Raw genomic sequence first — 17,200 nt, 5'->3', positions numbered from 1 at the left:
CTTGAAATGACTATTATCATTTCTGTTCCTAAGAACTCTAAGGCTTCATGCCACAATGACTATCACCCTGCAGCTCTCACATCTGTAATCATGAAGTGCTTTGAGAGACTGGTTATCTTCTTCTGGCTGGGGGCAGTATTGAGTAGCTTGGATGAATAAGGTGCCCAGAGGTGCCCAGAGTAAACTGCCTGCTCCTCAGTCCCAGTTGCTAATATATGCATATTATTAGTATATTTGGATAGAATACACTCTGAAGTTTCTAAAACTGTTTGAATGATGTCTGTGAGTATAACATAACTCATATGGCAGGCAAAAACCTGAGAAAAAATCCAACCAGGAAGTGGGAAATCTGAGGTTGGTCGATTTTCAACACAGCCCCAATTGAAGATACAGTGGGATATTGGTCATTTTGGACTTCCTAAGGCTTCCACTAGATGTCAACTGTCTTTAGAAACTTGTTTGAGGCTTCTACTGTAAAGGGGGGCTGAATGAGAGGGGATTGAGTCGAGGTCTGGCAGAGTGCCAGGAGCAGGTCACGTGCATTCAGATGAGAGGTAGGTCCCGTTCCATTGGCTTTTTCTGAAGACGGAAGAAGGAATTCTCCGGTTGGAACATTATTGAAGATTTATGTTAAAAACATCCTAAAGATTGATTCTATACATCGTTTGACATGTTTCTACGGATGGTAACAGAACTTTTTGACATTTCGTCTGCAACTAGTGCTTTTAGTGAACGCGCTTCCTGACTTTGGATTTGTTTACCAAACGCACTAACAAAAGTAGCTATTTGGACATAAATTATGGACATTATCGAACAAATCAAGGATGTATTGTGGAACTGGGATTCCTGGGAGAGCATTCTGATGAAGATCATCAAAKGTAAGTGAATATTTATAATGCTATTTCTAACTTTGTTGACTCCACAATATGGCGGATATCTTTTTGGCTTGATGGGTCTCTGAGCGCCGTACTCAGATTATTGCATGGTTTGCTTTTTCCGTAAAGCTTTTTTGAAATCAGACACGGCGGTTGCATTATTATGGCACACATTAGCCCCACCCCAATTTGCTTACCTTCCTAACAGATCCATAGACCACACAATCTCAATTGCACTCCACACTGCCCTCCCAGGCCCACCCATGGCTGCACTCCTGCCCAGTCATGAAATCCATAGATTAGGGCCAAAATAATTTATTTCAATTGACTGATTTCCTTACATGAACTGCAACTCAGTAAAATCACAAAAATGTTGAATGTCTGATCTTGGCAGTCATTTTGAATACAGGTTGATAAAACAATTAAGAGTTAGGTATTCCACATTGTCTATTAGAATTACATATCACCTTGAAAAACCATTGTAATGTGGCTTGCAGTCTTGATGTGCTCTGTGAACCATGAGTTTCAGGTTTTGATTTGTACCTTTAGATATAAGTAAATAATTGTACCCCAGTTCATACCTCAGGCTTCTTCAGAACGGCAAGTAGGGTTGCACATTTCTGGTGACTTGTTTGAAGTATTTCAGAATTCTTGCTTCAGTTTCCAGTGGAACTTCTACCTAAGGCATTTAACCCCCTAGTCTGGAGAGTCTTTTGAAGTCGGTACCGTCAATGTGCCAATATCTGTTTGGTAGCGTATGAACCATTTGGGCTACAAACTAATGGGACCCCAAATGTGGAAAGGGGAAATTTTCTCGAACACAACTTTGTTCTCAGTTTTGCTCTACATCCCCCACATGTGACACGGGACTTTAGAAAGAAAGAATGGAAGTATGGAGGTAGTTTTGTGCATTCCCAAAGAAAGGGGTTAAATATGTGTAAAACAAGTTATTTTTATGTCTAGTAGATTTAGGACAGACACATCACAACCTTTTCTTGTGATGTATTTGCTTACTGTCCTTTTTGCCATTAAAGATGTTGTTATTCAATGCATTTCTATGGGTTTAGTAGCGAAGGCCAAAACCAATATTTATAAAACACTTTCTTTGTATATTTTTGGGATACCTTTAAGAGATCAAAAAATGCAAAACCAAATAGCTAACAATACAATTGTTTAGAACCATACAATCACCATCTTAAGACAATTCCATAAATCAGTTTAGCACCCTACTACAAATATCTTATCGACTCTAAAGACTTCAACTGTAACAAACATTTGAGTATTGGGTGCAAAAAAAAAATCGAATGAATTTTTGGATAAGATGAAAAAAACATTTCTTATTTATTTTTGTGTGGCATGAGATTAATCAATCAATCAATCAATGTACATGCGCAAACATAGATAATGAAACAAACAATTAAAGAAAATCGACCTCATTAGAGCATCCTGGGAAATATGATAATGAGGGGCGTGGTTTTGGTTGAAAGTGAATGTGTATGAGTTTCAGGTTCCTGTATTAGGGTAAAACAAGAACTTCAAAATAAGGCCATATGAATACGTATGTTATTGTGTTAAAGGTCCCAGTCATCCTGATTCCCATGTAAAATAGCCTTTTGAGTGACTAAAATATCACCCATAATATTTACTTTGGATATAAATTATCAGACATTTCTCTCATTTATAACTACCAGGAAGTATGAAAAGACAGGCTGAGTGGGCGGGGAATTTACATTAATGAGCTTGCCTTGACTGACAGCTCGTGTGTCTCTCACAGCAGCACTGTGTTGACTGGTGGATGTGTTGACTTGACAACTGCACTATACACACACTTACACATTCATTTAGTATTGTATATATGTGGTAGTGGTGGAGTAGGGGCCTGAGGGCGCACAGTGTGTTCTGAAATCTGTGAATGCTGCCTGCAGCTAATGGAGTTTCTTAATAATAAATACAAATACAAACTGTGTCAGAGTTTTGAATGACCCTTCCCCCCTTTTTGTTCCATGCTGCCTGAAGACCAAGCTAGGCAGTAACTAGCTAACTCCAGACACAGATGAAAGGGGAAACATATAAGTATCTTTGAGATAGATTAATAGGTTCAACTTTTAATTACATTTTCTGAAACCCGACAGTAAAATGTTGGCACCAGTAGAGTAGCTACTGAGAGCGTTAGGGTGATGTCACTCTAGTCCCTGAATAATCCCACCTCCTGAATCCAGGTGTTTAACACAGGGGAGGGATCCAGTGACTTCACGATGAAACTTTATCAATGCAGAAAAACAAGCCATTTTTCATACATTGATCTGGTTTCATCCAATTATCAAGATTTCCGCATTTCATTAGCTTAAATATATAGAATTTGAATAACATAATTACTTAGCAACTTACTTGGGGAACTCCACATGTCAATAAGTGGATGACTGCAACAACCATGACTCTGTCACTAACAAACACAGTCATGGGTGGTAACTCTACGATTTAGTCAAAAGGCATGGCACTCTGGGAAATATTTTAGTCAGGCTTTACAATAAGCAGTGTCAATTTAACACTGTTCAAGTATCTACAGTATATATAATCTATATATAACAATGTTCCGATATCACAGACTCAACACTTTCGGTGTTGATTTAACACTCTATTTATTTATCTTTTAACACTGCATAATTAGCTTTGTGTGTAAGAGTTAGAGAGTGGGTGTGTTTGAGTGATAAGGCTAAAGCAACAGACTGTTGAGGAGGGAGGTCGGGGCAGGTGCATCTACAACAGCTGAAAGTCCAACAGCAAGGCTCAGGTCAACATGGCAGTGATGCCATTGTTTATCAAAAGTGTTTATTTTTTATGTCGAAATAAACCCCAATATCTCAACAACTGAGAGAATATGTGTGTGTACATTGTATAATCAATTAGTGAGAGCCTTGAATATGACTTTAATTTGTATCCACTGTATGAATCGACTTGACAAAAGCGATCCACTCGAACGCGACCAGTGTGTATACAGTATATGTGTGCGTTCATGCGTACCACATAGAATCTGGTGTGTGTATGTGTACATGTCTTCCTATGTGTGTGGTGGTGTGTGTGTGTGTTGTGTGTGTGTGTGTGTGTGTGTGTGTGTGTGTGTGTGTGTTGTGTGTGTGTGTGTGTGTGTGTGTGTGTGTGGTGTTGTGTGTGTGTGTGTGTGTGTATCATGCTCTGTGTGTGTTCGAGAGAGACCTCTATCAAAGTTCAGGCCATTTAAATATGTATTTATTTTTTTCCACAGATGCAACCAGAGCCTCCTGGGTCCCTAATGGCTCTCACCATGTTGAACCCTGGGCTGCCAGGGTCTGGCCCCTGTTTCTGTTATTAACTATCCTTGTATGGATACAGCTCCCCCGAGCTCTATGGAGGATACAGGCTCAATAAGACCTTTCCTGGAATTCCCTCCAACCAACACCCCACATGAGCTGCTCTAACGTGGTTTTACTTCCTCTTGTCTTCTCTCTCTTCTTTCTTATGTTCACTGGTGTTGTCTGGTGTGGTTTGTGTATTTGGTTGGTTGGAGGGGAATGTGTGTGTGTTGTGTGTGTGTGTGTATATCTGTGTGTGTGTGTGTGTGTGTGTGTGTGTGTGTGTGTGTGTGTGTGTGTGTCTGTAAAATACAACAATCCAAAACTGGATTAGAGTGTGGATACAACTTCTTCCAACTCTATAATATTGCAGGCTGCTCCACCTGGGACGCTGCCTGGTGGAACTTCATTCCACACTGTGAACTGAAAAAAATACCACCAGTCCCACAGAGACTTGCACAGGGTGTTAATTAAGGTGAACACTCTGGGCAGCTCTACAGGGAAGAACACAGTACACCATCAAGACATTTTTACTTTACTTCACAGCTCTACTGTGAGATTGCATGGGGTGATATTTTAACAGTTTAAAAAAGCATTGCAGTTGTGAAAACTCAATCACTTATGAATSATAGTCAGAGTGGAACTTATAACAAAAAGAGTTTGAAATGGATCATACTGCTGATTGCATCATGTATTACCATTAATACATTGCAAACCCAYATACTGTCAATGTTGGAAAGTATTGGCAGTGATACAACCTCTTATAAAACCAACAGCACTTATTCCTCCTCCACCAAGCTTTACAGTTGGTACTATGAATTGGGGCAGGTTGGCATCTGCCAAACCCAGATTAGTCCGTCGGACTGCCAGATGGAAATGCGTGATTCATGACTCCAGAGAACATGTTTTCACTGCTTCAGAGTCCAATGGCAGCGAGTTTACACCACTCAAGCTGACGCGTGGCATTGTGCATGGTGATCTTAGGCTGCACGTTGCTTCCAGAGACCGTTTGGAACTTGGTGGTGAGTGTTGCAACTGAGGACAGACAATTTTTAGGTGCTACGCACTTCAGCCCTCGGCGGTCATGCTCTGTGAGCTTTTGTGGCCTACTACTACGTGGCTGAGCTGTTTTTGCCCCTAGACGTTTCCACTTCACAATAACAGCCCTTACAGTTAACTGTGGCAGCTCTAGCAGGGCAGAGATTTGAAGAACTGACTTGTTGGAAAGGTGGCATGCTATGACGGTGCCATATTGAAAGTTACTGAGCGCTGCAGTAAGGCCATTCTCCTGCCAATGTTTGTCTATGGAGATTGCATGGCTCTGTGCTCGATTTTCTACACATGTCAGCAACGGGTGTAGCTGAAATAGCTGAATCCACTAATTTGAAGGGGTTTCAAAATGCTTAAGTATATATAGTGTATCTACAATATCAAATGTGTAATTCCACAATAAAACAATACTACAACATTACAGTATACATCTGTGTAGTGTGCATGTTTTAGCCTGTGTGTGTGTGTCTCCTTTCACAATCCGCATTGTTCCATAAKGTGTTGTTTTATCCGTTTTTTGGGGGGATTTTACTGCTTGCTTGAGTTATTTAACGTTGAATCGAGTCCCATGTAGTCATGGCTCTATGTATGACTTCGCATTTTCCACAGTCTTTTCTGGAATTGGGGACGGTGAAGAGACCCCTTGTGGCATATCTTGTGGGGTATGCATGGGTGTCTAAACTATGTGCTGGTCGTTTAAACAGACAGCTCAGCGCTTTCAGCATGTCAATACTTCTCACAAAAAGCAAGTACTGATGCAGTTAATCTCTCCTCTACTTTGAGCCAGGAGAGTTTGACATGCATGTTATTGATTTGTACATTTAAGGGCCAGACGTGCTGCTCTGTTCTGGTCCAACTGTAATTTGCCTATGTCTCTTCTTTGTGGCACTTGACCATATGACAAAGTCCAGGTACAATAAAGAAAGGGCCTGTACAACTTGTTTTGTTGATAGCGATGTCAAGAAAAGCAGAGCAGCGCTTTATTACGGGCATAGTTATATAGGTCACTCACACACCGACTGGTGCATAAGGGGAGCAACAAAGGCTCTCCACTTGTCTGTCTCTTGCCATATTCTCCACCACTCCGCTGAGACTGTTGGAGCTGAGTCTCGATGGTTCTCCGCCTTGTTGTTTTGGGCCTCTGCAAAAGGTGATTTACTTTAAATATCTCTTTTCCATGAGAGGACGTAATCACGTTGGGGGATACTTGACCTGGGGAAAAGGTTATTGGGGTTCATGCATGTTTCGGGGTTGTCGCTGAACGCTGAAGCCTGAACCCTGAGAGGAACCTTCATTATCTAGCCTATCCCATCCTGTAAAGGCGATTTGCAGCACTGACCAGCCTGCATTGTGTTACGTAGTTAGATAATAAGATAGCACTACCTAACCAGCCAGTTTATATGCAGCTTACTGTTAGCTCGTTGCTCCAGAGAAAATAGCTAGCTAACCAGCTAGTAACATTAGTAAATGAAAACATTAGGTAAATAGCCAGCAGTAGCTAGCTAAATTATCTAATGTAAAGTACGACCCCGCAGAGTACGACCCTGCCTCACACAGGAAGCGGCGCAGGTCCTAATCCAGGCACTTGTCATCTCCCGTCTGGATTACTGCAACTCGCTGTTGGCTGGGCTCCCTGCCTGTGCCATTAAACCCCTACAACTCATCCAGAATGCCGCAGCCCGTCTGGTGTTCAACCTTCCCAAGTTCTCTCACGTCACCCCGCTCCTCCRMTCTCTCCACTGGCTTCCAGTTGAAGCTCGCATCCGCTACAAGACCATGGTGCTTGCCTACGGAGCTGTGAGGGGAACGGCACCTCCGTACCTTCAGGCTCTGATCAGGCCCTACACCCAAACAAGGGCACTGCGTTCATCCACCTCTGGCCTGCTCGCCTCCCTACCTCTGAGGAAGTACAGTTCCCGCTCAGCCCAGTCAAAACTGTTCGCTGCTCTGGCACCCCAATGGTGGAACAAACTCCCTCACGACGCCAGGTCAGCGGAGTCAATCACCACCTTCCGGAGACACCTGAAACCCCACCTCTTTAAGGAATACCTAGGATAGGATAAAGTAATCCTTCTAACCCCCCCCCCCTTAAAAGAGTTAGATGCACTATTGTAAAGTGGTTGTTCCACTGGATATCATAAGGTGAATGCACCAATTTGTAAGTCACTCTGGATAAGAGCGTCTGCTAAATGACTTAAATGTAAATGTAATGTAAAATAATAGCTCACCAGCAAATTAGTGTAGCTTATATTCAAGGTATTCTCAGGTACTTTTGTATATTTTTTAGCCAGCAGTACTAAACTGGTCCCTAAAAATTCTGTACTATGTCACTTATTGCAGATATGTGTACCATGTCAGCACTCTGTCTCACTCTTCAGTGGGTGCTAGCTGTCACTCATATTGCGAGGGGCTGAAGAATGAGCTTCCTTACATTAATTTTCCTTACATTAATTTGGGTTCAACCAATGAGGGTTGAACCCAAATTAATGTAAGGAAAATGGCGCAGCAAAGCATCCAGAAAAAAAAGTTGCTTTCAAACTTGGGATTTCGTGGCTAATTGATGTGAAACAGTAATTAGATGCAATGTTACCTATTTTAAGCTACGAAGAAGGCAACATGAAACAATATTATTTAGAATTTGATTGGCTGATGGGAAACAATGGGCGGATTTGGGTCGAGCCCCGATTCAAACTGAGCCAATGTGTGCTCCATGGAGAAGGGTGTAATAGCAGACTGCAATTAGGGGTATTTTCTGATATCAGCCTTTCTTAATGTCAAGATACACCTATTGATGCTCGTCATTGGTCCATGGCCGTCAGGGACAACAGTTGTTGACAACTGTATAATTGTTGCTCAGCCTAACCCTAACCCTTTTCCTAACCTTAACCTCATTATCCTAACCTGCCACGCTAATTTACTTAACCTGCTGTGCAAACAAATCATCCGTGTAGAAAACCATCAGTCTCTTAACACAGAAACTGACCAATGGCTGGCACCAATGTGTGTATCCTGATATCAAGGAACGCCCACATCAAGAAATGCCCTGAACTGCGGTCTGCAATTACACCTTATTGGCTCCTTGCACTGGCCTTGGAAGTCACATGTTTGTTTGTGAAGAAATAGGTTGGATATGTAATATTCGTCTTTGTAGAGAGAAGTTTCTTATCTTAATATCCACGCCTTATATAAATTGTGGCAGCAGCTGGTGAACAGAACTTTTAACAGAAATTACGAACTTTGTGTTCCATTTTGCAACATTAGTTAGCCAGCTAGTTTATAGGAACTGTGAAGCTAACAACCAGCCCGGCATTAATGCTAGCTAGTCAAGACCAACAACAAAACTAACAAACAGACTATACAGCTATAAGTGAGTGGAATAACAACCAGAATACCAGCTATAATGAGTGAATAACAACATCCGAATACAGCTATAAAAGAGTGGAATAACACATCTCCGACTATACAGCTAATAGAACGAGTGGAATAACACATTCCGACTATACAGCTATAAATGAGTGGAAATAACAACCAGAATATAACAGCTATAAATGGTGGAAATAACATTCCAGACTAATACAGCTATAAATACGAGTGGAATAACACTCCGAACTATACAGCTATAAATGAGTGGGAATAACCAACCAAACTATCAGCCTATAAATTAGTGGAATAACAACCAGACTATACAGCTATAGAAATGAGTGGAATAACAACCAGAATATACAGCTATAAATGAGTGGAATAACATTCAGACTATACAGCTATAAATGAGTGGAATTACAACCAGAATATACAGCTATAAATGAGTGGAATAACATTCAGACTATACAGCTATAAATGAGTGGAATTACAACCAGAATATACAGCAATAAATGAGTGGAATAACATTCAGACTATATGATAGTTTGAGGAATTTATTGGATAGCAGATTCCAAATAAATCACTTATCGAACGCAGCAAGGGGGACGTTTTACTGCCAATGGGACCTACCGAGAGGCACGTGAGGTGACGTCAGAGAGCCTGTTGCTGCTGAATCCTATGTGAGTACTGACCATGTGAGTACTAACCATGTGAGTACTGACCATGTGACTTCCAGTTAGAAAAGAAAGAAGAAGGCATTTGATAATCAAAGACTGATCGTGAGTTTTATGTAGTATGTAAAAGTGTATTTAATATTTTTTTTTTATTGTTAGTATTCCTATTCAAAATGTGCTTGAATGCAATGGATAGCATCAATGGATTGATCATTTATGAAGTTGCTGTCTAAGTTATGTTATAATAGCAAAGAAAGCCAACTCCTCTGCAATGTAGTTATTTGTACAGCCCATACACAATTACAGGTCTGTTCAGTGCTCTATATCATCAGTGTTTACCATAGTATCCTACCGATACCTTCATCACAACTTGTTTTTGTAAGAAGTGTTGACAAGCTGAATGCACCAAGCTATCTGATATATTGTTGTCTCTACCTTCTTGCCCTTTGTGATGTTGTCTGTGCCCAATAATGTTTGTACCATGTTTTGTGCTGCTACAATATTGTGCTGCTACCATGTTGTCTTGCTACTATGTTGTTGTCATGTGTTTCTGGCTTGCTGGGCTGTTGTCTTTGGTCTCTCTTTATGTAGTGTTGTGTTGTCTCTCTTGTCGTGATGTGTGTTTTGTCCTATCTTTTAATTGTTTTATTTATTTTTAATCCCAGCCCTCGTCCCCGCAGGAGGCCTTCTGCCTTTTGGTAGGCCGTCATTGTAAATAACAATTTGTTCTTAACTGACTTGCCTAGTTAAATAAAGGTGAAATAAAATAAAATATCTGTTTAAACTACTAGCACACAACTCGGAAACCTATGCATACCCCACAAGACATGCCACCAGAGATCTCTTCACAATGGGGCGGCAGGTAGCCTAGTGGTTAAAGTGTTGGTCTTGTAACCGAAAGGTTACAAGATTGAATCCCTGAGCTGACAAGGTAACAATCTGTCGTTCTGCCCCTGAACAAGGTAGTTAACCCACTGTTCATAGGCCATCATTGAAAATAAGAATTTGTTCATTAACTGACTTACCCAGTTAAATAAGGGTAAAATATATACATATATTTTTAAAATCCCCAAATCCAGAACAGACTAATGGGAGGCGCACAGTACTACAGAGAGCCATGGCTACATGGAACTCTATTCCACATCAGGTAACTGATACAAGCAGTCATAAAAAAAAAAAGAATGATAATACATCTTATGGAACTGTGGCGCCTGTGAAGAAACACACACGCAGGTACAGACACACGCAGGTACAGACACACGCAGGTACAGACACACGCAGGTACAGACACACGCAGGTACAGACACACGCATTGTTGTATCGTGGTGTTATACATTCTGTATTGTTGATATGTAGTGGTGTAACAATGTTAAAAATGTACTGTGCCTTAATGTGTTTGGACCCCAGGAAGAGTAGCTGCTGCCTTGGCAACAGCTAATGGGGATCCCCAAGAAATACAAATACCTATGCATTCTTGTACGCACTGTATGACTGTGTACATTGTGTGTATGATAGCAGCCATCTACATTACATGCCTGGTAGTAGATTCAAATGTTTCTGAGATACTGTACACATCGCTCTCCTTCTCTGCAGGTTCAATATGTAAATTCCCACACTCGACTCTCCCACTTCACTGTAAACTAGATTAAAGTTCCCCTATGCTGCTCATGCTGAGGAATTACACCATCGCTATTTTACAAGTCAACATTTATTGAGATGAATCTTTTCCTGGAGGCAGCGCTAAGCTTTTTGCACTAGACGGGCGAGCTGCAAAGAAAACATTTGCTTAGGCCTATATAGTAAAAATGTATGAAAACACAAATGTGCATTTGGTTAGGGTTAGGGTTAGGCATAAGATTAGCAGTGTGGTTAAGGTTAGGGATAGATTGAGGACCATAATGGAAATAAGTCCCAGACTTTATTGTGTGTTATCCTCGATGATTTTATTCATGTGCATGTATGGCTTTTAAGTTTTATGCGTGCTTTTTTTTTTTTATGGTCGAATTAATAAACTAAACTAAAATTCCGAGAACAGTTCATAATAATGCCTGGAACGGAGTGAATGGAATGGCATTCAGGAGGCTGAAGAAATTTGGAGAAAAATAAAAAACACTCACAAACTTTTACAGATGCACAATCGAGAGCATCCTGTCGGGCTGTRTCACCRCCTGGTACRGCAACTGTTCCGCCCACAACCGCAAGGCTCTCCAGAGGGTAGTGAGGTCTGCACAACGCATCACCGGGGGCAAACTACCTGACCACCAGGACAACTACACCACCCGATGTCACAGGAAGGCCAAAAAGATCATCAAGGACAACAACCACCTGAGCCAATGCATGTTCACCCCGCTATCATCCAGAAGGCGAGGTCAGTACAGGTGCATCAAAGCTGGGACCGAGAGACTGAGAAACAGCTTTTATCTCAAGGCCATCAGATTGTTAAACAGCCATCACTAACATTGAGTCGCTGCTGCCAACATACTGACTCAAATCTCCAGCCAGTTAATAATAAAAAAATGGATGTAATAAATGCATCACTAGCCACTTTAAACAATGCCACTTTACATAATGTTTACATACCCTACATTACTCATCTCATATGTATATACTGTACTCTATACCATCTACTGCATCTTGCCTATGCCTTTCGGCCATCGCTCATCCATATATTTATATGTACATATTCTTATTCATTCCTTTACACTTGTGTGTATAAGGTAGTTGCTGTGAAATTGTTAGATTACTTGTTAGATATTACTGCACGGTCGGAACTAGATGCACAAGCATTTCGCTACACTCRCATTAACATCTGCTAACCATGTGTATGTGACCAATACAATTTTATTTKATTTGATTTTGCATGGAAACCATGTGTTTGATGTATTTGATACCATTCCACCCATTCCGGTCCAGCCATTACCATGAGCCTGTCTTYCCCAATTAAGGTGCCACCAACCTCCTGTGGTTAGGTTTAAAAACAGATTGTATTACTTTGTGGCTGTGCCAGCTAGACTACCCTGAGTTGCCTCCAGTACATGAGTCATCCCAATAAATGCCAATCTGCATTTAACATGGCAGCAGATGAACGATCTTGCTCGCTCCTCCGAGATACAGGGCAAATTTATCAAGTGAATATAGACATGCATTGCATGCAGGGGAGCGACACGGTTATGGTTGCCGGCACATTCAATCACATCGCTGGAATAGGCCCCTATCTCTATTTTTCTTCATCACTCAGATGCAAATAAAAGACATCAATCAAGCAGTATGACAGCCCTCAGCAGATAACTAACTGTTAGCATAATGATTGCCTTGCAGACGCAACTCACGCTGTGGGCATGTTCAGGGGCTCACAGTTGGTTAGCCAGCTGGTCAGTTTTGTCTGGCCAGTGTGCGTGCATTTGTGTGTGTGTGTGTACGTAACGATGTGCACGTGTTAAATCTCTGTTGTATCCACCAAAAACAGCAGTATTGCCAAATTAAACCTCACAAGTCCAACCGGACGACTAAATCACTAGATCCATGCAAAAACACACCTCTAAAAAGAAAAATAGGCTAACTAGAAAACATCAGCTACTCAATCATAACCCTCCCGCCTGCCCTCCCTCAGCTCTTGCTCCAGGCTCTCTCTTATCCCTTAACATTATGAGTGAGTTTACAGGGCGAGAAGTTTCTTTGTGCTCTCTATCTCTCTGGGAAATCTCAGAGGGACCAATCAGTGCCCAGATAATCCCACAGTCTAATATGAGCTCCTGTTTTCTCTCTGACAGTCTACCTCTCCTCCTCGCCCACAATCTGCAATTCAAAAGCATTTAGAGGGATGGAAAATCCTTAATACCGATAGTGTTTTTTCTGTTTTCTGAGCTGAGATATTCCCATCTCTGCCTCATGATATTAATCTTTAATGGAGCTCTCTCTCTCTCTCCCCTTTTTCTCTCTGCATAGTTTTTTCATCTAATGCTTGTGTGCAACAGTCTTACATTATCTTCCCTTTCCTCTGGAGTCAAGTGACAACCAATGAGCAGCAACTACACAAAAACAAGATACAGTAGCTCCTACATGTCAATGTAAACACGCTGTGATAACCTACCACGAATCATTTACAGTGCATTCGGAAATTGTAGAAACATCTCAAGGATGATCAATGGAAACAGGATGCACCTGAGCTTAAGTTCGAGTCTTATATCGAAGGGTCTGAATACTTTTGTAAATGTGATATCTGTATTTTTTTTTAATACATTTGCTAAAGTGTCTAAAAACTGTTTTTGCTTCGTCATCATGGGGTATTGTGTGTAGATTGATGAGGGGGAAAAAACTATTTAATCCATTTTAGTATAAGGCTGTAACGTAACAAAATGTGGAAAAAGTCAAGGGGTCTGAATACTTTCTGTATGCACTGTATGTGTAATTTAATGCATGCCTGGGCAATTATTTTCCATGGAGGGCCACATTAGAATATATTTTTTCCATCGCGAGCCAGAATCATATTACAGGATTATACATYATGTGTATGACTGTGTTGACAGATATATCTACTGTAAATCACATCCAGATATGCTACTTATTTTACTTTTTTAACATGCACAGAAATAAACCACATCCATGTTCTCCTTTTGGTAGGAGATTTCATTATGAAACATGCCATGAACTACACGGAGGGAAAAGTACACTGTGCATTTAGCATCACAGACAGAACTCTTGTTAACAGGTATGCACAAAAACTCAAGAAAGAGAGAGAGCTCAACATTACATTTAAACTAGTCAATCAGTGTGAGGAGTGAAGTCTCTGATGGGCATTGACTAAAGCAGTGAAGTCAGGTATAGTTTCTGACGTCGCTATGCGTAGGATTGCTGAGAGGTGAGAGTCAGTAAGAAATTATCTGTGGCTTGACTTGTCATATTTCATCACTGAAAATGTCTGTTCACATACATTGGTTGACCCAAACAGTACAAACATCTTCTGAGCATGACTCCTAATCTTTGGAAAATGTTGTTCATCGAGAGATGCATAGAACCTTGTCAGTGACATTGTTTTGAATAGTTCTTCAATCACTGCATCAGACTGAAGATCGATAAGCTCAAGTTGCAGGTCAGTGGGAGTGTTATCCATATTGAAGGTGAAAGGAGAGGAAACCAACAGCATGTCGTTTTCCAACACTTTGAAATCCTTAAAACGACAAGAAAACTCACAGTTCAAAGCACGCAGCAGCGTTGTATACTTCTCCCACTGGTCATCTTATAGGGAACAGACTAGTAGTGTCAGAAGGTGTGTTAAATTGTTAGCTTCTACTTGGCAGGTCAGGGGGAGTAATTTTCCCTTGAAGGCTTTGACAAGACTGTACATCTGATGTGCAAAAATGCCCTTCCCTTGTAGTTTGCAATTCAGTTCATTCATGAGGGCCATGACGTCCACGGTAAAGGCAAAATCAGCCAACCATTCTTTATCTTGCAGTTGAGGAAAATCCACATATTTTACTTTAATATGCAAAAACTCAGCAATCTCTGACTTCAGGTCCCACACCCTTTTAAGCACCTTCCCCAAACTCAGCCATCTCATGTTTGTGAGGTAGGGGAGATCTGCATGACCTGACTCTGTCTCTTCAAACAGTGAGACAAACTGCCTGTGGTTTAAAGATGTAGGTCTTATGAAGTTTATCACTTTAGTGACTGTATCCACAACATGACTCATTTTCAGAACACATTTACAGAGCACCTCCTGATGAATAATGCAACGCAGGAAAATCATTTTCTGATCTGGGTTCAGCTCAGCAACTTGATCTTATATCCTTTTCAAAAGGCCAACGTTTTTTCCTGTCAAGTTTGTGCGCCCATCTGTGGTCCCACTGGATAACTTTTCAAAACTCAGTCCCAGCTTTGCCACACACTTATTTCCCTGTGGTTGTGCTCTTCATTGACTGCACTGAAGCTCCTCTGTAATTTCAACGTCTGGGGTTATGCCTCATAAGAATATCAACAACTGCGCTGTGTCACGTGCATCACTGCTCACATCCAGAGCCAAGGAGAAATAGGTGAAATACTTTACCTTGTCTTTCAACTGTTGTTCCATATTCTCTGTGATGTCCTCAACACGCCGTGTCACTGTTCATCTTGACAGGGAAACATTTTGAAACAGCTCTTTCTTGTTGGGGCCCTCAGCGAATGGCTTGCATTGTTTAGAAATTTTGTAGGACAGTACATAGCTAGCTCTCGCAATTCCGTCGCTTGTTGAATGCTGTTTTGTGAAAAGTCCTTGCTGCTTTTGCAGCTGAGAAAGCAACTCTTTCGAAGAATTTGCCCTGTGCTCAGAAGACATATTCCTATATTTCTCTGCATGCTTCGTCTGGAAGTGTGGGGACAAGTCGTAGTCTTTCAAGACAGAGATTATCTCTTTGCATACTAGCACACAGCTATCCCTGATACAGTTGAAGTTGGAAGTTTACATACACCTTAGCCAAATTCATTTAAACTCAGTTTTTCACCATTCCTGACATTTAATCCTAATAAAAACGCCCTGTCTTAGGCCAGTTAGGATCACCACTTTATTTTAAGAACGTGAAATGTCAGAATAATAGTAGAGAGAATTACTTATTTCAACTTTTATTTATTTATTCACATTCCCAGTGGGTCAGAAGTTTACATACACTTAAAATGTATTGGGAAGCATTGCCTTTAAATTGTTTAACTTAGGTCAAACGTTTTGGGTAGCCTTCCACAAGCTTCCCACAATAAGTTTGGTGAATTTTGGCCCWTTCCACCTGACAGAGCTGGTGTAACGGAGTCAGGTTTGTAGGCCTCCTTGCTCACACACTTTTTCAGTTCTGCCCACAAATTTTCTACAGGATTGAGGTCAGGGCTTTGTGATGGCCACTCCAATACCTTGACTTTGTTGTCCTTAAGCTATTTTGCAACAACTTTGGAAGTATGCTTGGGGTCATTGTTCATTTGGAAGACCCATTTGCGACCAAGCTTCCTGACTGATGTTTTGAGATGTTGCTTCAATATATCCACATAATTTTCCTTCCTCATTTTGCCATCTATTTTGTGAAGTGCACCAGTCCCTCCTGCAGCAAAGCACCCCCACAAAATGATGCTGCCAGCCCCGTGCTTCACGGTTGGGATGCAAACCGTAGTCTGTCATTCTTGTGGTGGTTTTGGAGCAGTGGCTTCTTCCTTGCTGAGCGGCCTTTCAGGTTATGTCGATATAGGACTCGTTTTACTGTGGATGTAGATACTTTTGTACCTGTTTCCTCCAGCACCTTCACAAGGTCCTTTGCTGTTGTTCTGGGATTGATTTGCACGTTTCGCACCAATGTACGTTCATCTCTAGGAGACAGAACGCGTCTCCTTCCGGAGCGGTATGACGGCTGCGTGGTCCCATGGTGTTTATACTTGTGTACAATTGTTTGTACTGATGAACGTGATACCTTCAGGCGTTTGGAAATTGCTCCCAAGGATGAACCAGACTTGTGGAGGTCTACAATTTTTTTTCTGAGGTCTTGGCTGATTTCTTTTGATTTTCCCATGATGTCAAGAAAAGAGGCACTGAGTTTGAAGGTAGGCCTTGAAATACATCCACAGGTCTATGTAAACTTCTGACCCACTGGAATTGTGATACAGTGAATTATAAGTTAAATAATCTGTCTGTAAACAATAGTTGGAAAAATGACTTGTGTCTTACACAAAACAATAGTTTGTTAACAAGAAATTTGTGGAGTGGTTGAAAAACGAGTTTTAATGACTCCAACCTAAGTGTACGTAACCTTCCGACTTCAACTGTACCTCATAAAATACATATTTCAATGTCCACTCTTGCTGGATCACCCTACATTCATAGTATACTGTACTTTCCTTTTCTTTGAAGTCTTTGAAAAACACATTTCTGCGCAATTTCTAGCTGGATACTATTTGTAAC

General features: G+C 41.1%; 1 pseudogene; it reads right to left on the bottom strand.

Moving 5' to 3' along the window:
- Nucleotides 1-5,120: 5,120 nt before the first annotated feature.
- Nucleotides 5,121-15,355, bottom strand: LOC139029105 (general transcription factor II-I repeat domain-containing protein 2A-like; annotated as a pseudogene).
- Nucleotides 15,356-17,200: the final 1,845 nt, after the last annotated feature.

Source organism: Salvelinus sp. IW2-2015, linkage group LG18 (genome assembly GCF_002910315.2).
Source record: "Salvelinus sp. IW2-2015 linkage group LG18, ASM291031v2, whole genome shotgun sequence".
Taxonomy (NCBI): Eukaryota; Metazoa; Chordata; class Actinopteri; order Salmoniformes; family Salmonidae; genus Salvelinus; species Salvelinus sp. IW2-2015.
Note: the sequence above shows the minus strand (reverse complement) of the source record. Positions and strands in the feature narration are given on the sequence as shown.